Here is a 5,877-nt window from a genome sequence, read left to right on the forward strand (position 1 = left end):
GGTGCCAGTAAATGTTAGCTATTATTAGAGGAGAAACTTTGAGGTACATTTAAAACTCATTTGGGGATCTAAAGTACAAGGAGAAAACATTAATGCCTGCTGTAGCTATTTCTTCATATAAAAGGTTACGAAACTTGGATTCTCCCCTGGGCATTTCCACTCCTGCTACATCTGAGTTGCAGGGGAAAGCTCGAAACTATCTCTGACAGCTCCTCCCCCAACCCCTCATCCCCAAAGGCAGGAGTGCAGCAGTTTCAAGACCCTGATATATTTTGTCTTGGTTTCATTTCTCTTCCCAAGATGCACTGCAAAAATATCTCCCTGGCTTTTGCTATATACTTAATTACATAACTTTGTTTCTCTCTTAACTCCAATTTCCTTTTAAAAATATTAATGGTAAAAAAGATTAAAGGCAGTGATGCAATATGAGAAAAACAGGAAATTTGGAACTTTGCCAAGAAATATTTGTTTGAACAAAGGCAATTTTAAAAGCACATGATGAAACATAATTGTTTCCCTGATTTAAATAAACTTGTTTGGAGCGCTTTGAGGACACTAAACCACAGGTCACTAATTTTTATTTTACTTAAGGAGGAGACCCTTAAAGTATTTCAGGAAGGAAGAAACTGGCCTCTTGGAGGTGATGCACGTAATGAAACCGCTTTTTAAACTTGATTGAGTTGCTACTGTAGATTTGCATTGTCCAATAAAAGCAAAATACAAATCATGTATGTTATTTTAAAATTTCTAGAAGTCATATTTTGAAAAAGGAGAAAGAAATAAGTGAATTTAATGCTATGATTTATTTAACTTGATGTATCTAAAATATTTATCATTTCAGCATGCAATGAACAGCAAAACATTAATAGGATATTTTACATTCTTTTTCTTATTGTAAGTCTTCAAAATCCAATGTTTATTCTACATTTATACAACATCTCAATTCAGACTAGGTACATTTTGAATACTCAGTAACAAAACATGGCTAGCAGCTATCATAACGGGCGGTGTGGCTATAGAGAACTGGGCCCAGCCTCTTGCCTTGCCTCATGGATATCTTCTGTAAAAGTACAGAGCAGTGCTGGTGGGACTTTCTTAACTGACAGTGGAGTCGTTGGAAGCCTAAGACTTGCTGATTGCGTGGCCTCTAACCCACATTAACTTCTCTAAATCTCAATTTTCCCCTCTATGAAGTGAAGACCGTGATAATCATTACACCTTACTTCAGAGGATTACTGAATATAATCCTTATATTATTAATTACTTAATTAAAGCATGGAAAACATTTAGAACAGACCCTAGACAGAGCAGAGCCTTAATAAATGTTTACTTGTTATATTTGGTAAGAATGGTTATGATGATGATTACAAAATGAGTATTAATAGTAAAATCTTCCCAATTGTCAGTGTAGCATTAGCGATTCCTTACCACTCAGAGGCATTGACAATATTGCTTGTCCCTAGAAGTCTACTTTTACATAGTTTAGAGCAGCATTTATCAAACATTTTGGTCTCAGGACCCCTTTGCACTTCTAAAATTAGAACTCTGAAAACTATTTGTTTAAGGGCCCTTTCAGGTAATTGCGCGTTTTGTTCTTTTATATTGCAACAAAACTCAATAAACAGTGGTTTCTTAAAAGTTAGTAGCAAGGAGGAATCTGAAAGCATCTCAATAAAATTTTCATATTCTGTTACATTAAAATCCATTGGTCTATTTTGCACTTTGGATGTGTCTTTTACCCATGTGTGATTTTGTAACATCATGCATTGATCATATAGAAAATATTGGTTCACTGAGTTACGCAGATCTTCCGAATTTTAACACATTTCATTATACAACATCAAAAACTATACTTGTGAACATCTCCACTCATGTCATCAAAAAAGTCTTTAAATATTGGGAAGCTATCAAGTTAGTGGTAGAAGATACAAGTTTGGCAAAATTCTAATTTTCACTTGAGAGCTTGGTTGCTTTCCTTGAAGTGACATCTAACATCCCAGAAAAAATGCCTGACAAATATCCAAGTCTGAATAACCATAGTTTGTCTTTTAGTTGTTCTTTTAAGTAAAAATTGTGTTCCACAAAAAAAGTGGTTAGTTAAGCTTGTGACTCAAGTAATCACAGAAGTGCATTTCCTTGAGACGATCACCTCCCTTTGGCATGCAGCCAACATGCTTTACGCATACTTTCCATTTATTTACATAAAATATGAAAAACTATACATATTCAAAATTAAGATTTAACAAAGTTAATAAGTTTTACTCCTCTTTAAGGGAGTTCTTAAGTGAAACATGCTTTTTTCCCCTTTAAACTAGACAGGCATGGTGTTGAAGAATACAATGCCTACAAATATAATTTGGAGCCACTGCTACATTTATGCTGAGGCATCGGACATTTTCCCACAATCGCTTTTGCATCATCAATGCAAAAATTTTAAAAAAGGACTAAAAAATAAAAAAGGTAAATAGCATCTTAGTATTATTATGAAAAGAGTCTTGACTTTGCAGACCTGAAAGGATCTTGGGGATCCCTAGGAGTCTGTGGACCACGCTTTGAGAACTGCTGGTTTAGCAAAAACATCTAAGAAGGTTGCTGAGAACATCGACTGTTTTATCTGTCCAGAGCAGCCCTTTCTTCAGAGAAATTCTCTTTTCCCTTCTCCAAGCAAATTGTTCCAATAGTGGTTGCATCTTCCTGTGGAGCCTGCCTCTTTTTTCAGTGATTGGTATAGGGTGGACATCAGGCTCTGTTTGTCCTACTCAGTGCACTTCCCCAGGATTTTCAAACTTGGGACCAGAAAATACCACTAATAGTTGTGCTCTGAGATGAAGTTATGGGGTTCTGGTACTCTGGTGGACCACTCCAGCATGTGGAAGGAACTGGTCTGAATTAGGATACAGAAACTTGATTCTTGGAGAGAAGTAGAAATGGGAGAAAAGATGCCCAGTGGCATTTTGGTCCCTAGTCACACTAGTCCCTAGTCTCTAAGGTTCAACCACATCCTTGCCCTTCTCCCCCCCCCCCCCCCCACTCTGTGAGCATTTTCGTGAATTTCCCCTTTTGGTCCAGCTAGTTCAAACTGGGTTTCTGCCACCTGCAACCTAAAGCAATTGGCTAATGCAGAGGGTTGCAAAAGCTAATTTCCAAAGTCACTCAGTGTTCAGTAATAGTGACTGAGGATAGCTCTTCCCATTCAGAAAAATTTAATTATCAGCTCTGGGCTAAAAATAATCATAATAAAAACATACCACCGCTACGTTATTGAACTGATGTGTGGCAGAGCAAGTCAGGATATTCAGCTTCTATTTCTGAAAAACATTCATGTAAATGAAAATTGTTAAGCCCATGAAAGCAAGTGAGGTTCACCATTGATACTAAAGGTTTAATAATACATGATAAATTTGAATAATGTCCACAAATATTTGTCATGAAAAATACAATGAATAACCTGGGCTTTAAATACCTTCCTTTTTCACAATATTTGTGAATTTGTCCAATAAGGCCCTTTTTGTGCTCTACACATACTTTTACCACCATCAATTGTAACACATCTTGGTAGATTCCATTTCAGGTTGTACTGAATTGATGTTTTTTTTAGGTTCCTTGAAAATATACTTGGACTTCCCTGGTGGCACAGTGGTTAAGAATCTGCCTGCCAATTCAGGAGACATGGGTTAGAGCCCTTGTCTGGGAAGATCCCACATGCCACGGAGCAACTAAGCCCGTGCATCACAACAACTGAGCCTGCACTCTAGCGCCCACGACCCACAACTACTGAGCCTGCGTGCCACAACTACTGAAGGCCACGTGCCTAGATCCCGTGCTCTGCAACGAGAGAAGCCACCGCAATGAGAAGCCCGCGCACTGCAATGAAGAGTAGCCCCCGCTAGCCACAGCTAGAGAAAAACCCACATGCAGCAACGAAGACCCAACGCAGCCAAAACTAAATTAATTAATTAATTTTAAAAAAAAGTACTATATTGAAGAAATATCTACATCCCTGTACTTACTGCAGAATTATTTATAATAGCCAAGATATGGAAACAACCTAAGTGTTCAAAAAATGTGGTATATATAAACAATGGATATATTAGATATTATTTAATAAATAAATGAATATTATTCAGCCATGAGAAAGAAGGAAATCCTGCCAGTTGTGACAACATGGATGGACCTTAAGGGCATTATTATAGGTGAAATAAGTAAGACAGAGAAAGACAAATACTGTATGGTCTCTCCTATACATGGTATCTAAAAACCTCAAACTAATAGAAACAGAGAACAGATTGGTGATTGCCAGATGTGAGGTAAGGGTTGGGAATATGGGTAAAGGTAGTCAAAAGGTAAAATCTTCCAGTTATACGATACGTAAGTTCAGAGGATGTAATGTACAGCATGATGACTATGGTTAATAATACCATAGGCATATTTGAAAGTTGCTGAGAGGAGAGCCTAAAAGTTCTCCTCATAAGAAAGAAAAATGTAACTATGTGAGGTGATGGATGTTAACTAGACTTATTGTGGTAATCATTTGGCAATATATACATATATCAAATCACTGTTTTGTATACCTTTAACTTATGTATTTCAATAAAACTGGAAAAATATAAAAAAGAAAAGAAAAGGAGATATTTTTGACTCTTAGGTATACATAATAATTTATTTAGCAAAATACATCTTTGTTAGTAAATAACTTCAGTATTTTTCTTATCTGAAGTATAACACATTCTGAATTGAAGAAATCAGTTAATCAGGTTTTATTATATATTTTTGAATTATTTTCGCTTTGGTTACCCCAAGTTTTGGCAAGCATAACAAGAGGTTTAAAAATCAAGAGCTTAATTTAATGAATATCATGTTAGATGAACGTGAGTACTTATAGTCTTAAAGGCCAACCAGCCTGGTTTTTACTGGAATAACTAGAAAAGAGCATCTCAAAGATGAAGATCTTTCTTTAAAAAATCCTGTCTTATTCTCACTTTAACTAATGCTCTTAACAAAATGTCCTCTCTGCTTAAATATTACATCTGTGTGCTATAGACTGCAAGTTTGTGTTCCCCCCATATCATATGTTCAATCCTAATGCCTAATGTTATGGTATTTGGAGGTGGAGCCTTTTGGAAGTGATTAGGCCATGAGGGTGGAGCCCTCATGCTTGGGATTTGTGCTTTTGTAAAAGGGACCCCTCTCCTCCCCTGTGAGGACACAGCGAGAAGATGGCCATCTATGAACCAGGACACAAGCCCTCACCAGATATCAAGTCTGCTGATACTTTAATTTGAAATTCCCAGCCTCCAGAACTCTGAGAAAGAAACTTCTGCTGCTTATAAGCCACCAGTCTATGGTATTCTGTTATAACAGCTTGAACAGACAAAGACACTGTGGAACAGTAAATTTTTTTATGAAAGGAAAATAGATACTTTGGCTCCAAGAGAACGAATGTACCAATGACCAATGGCCAGAACACATATGACAACAGAACTCTGACCCACAACCTCTGTAGGAACCAGTCCAGAATGGTCAAGACTTGGTCACTTACTGTCAACTTCCCTATTTTTCTCTCTTGTTTCCAACACAAGACCAACCAAAGAAAGCCAACACACTCCCCAAACCAATCATATAAGACGCCTCGCTTCTAGGTAGCCTCCTTCCGGTTTCCCCATCCAGCACCTTCCAAACATATCATACCTGAAGCCATCCCTTTTTTTTCCCACTATAAAACTTTCATATTCCCTTGCCCATCTTTCAGTCTGTCCCAAACACAAGTGATGGTGTTGACTCCCTTGCTATAGCAAACTTCGAACAAATAGCCTATGTTGGTTCTCATTTGGGTGGTCTTTGTTTACTCGTGTTCTCTTTGAGATCCCACCGAGATGC

The sequence above is a fragment of the Lagenorhynchus albirostris genome, chromosome 4, assembly GCF_949774975.1.
Source record: "Lagenorhynchus albirostris chromosome 4, mLagAlb1.1, whole genome shotgun sequence".
In the NCBI taxonomy this organism is placed as follows: Eukaryota; Metazoa; Chordata; class Mammalia; order Artiodactyla; family Delphinidae; genus Lagenorhynchus; species Lagenorhynchus albirostris.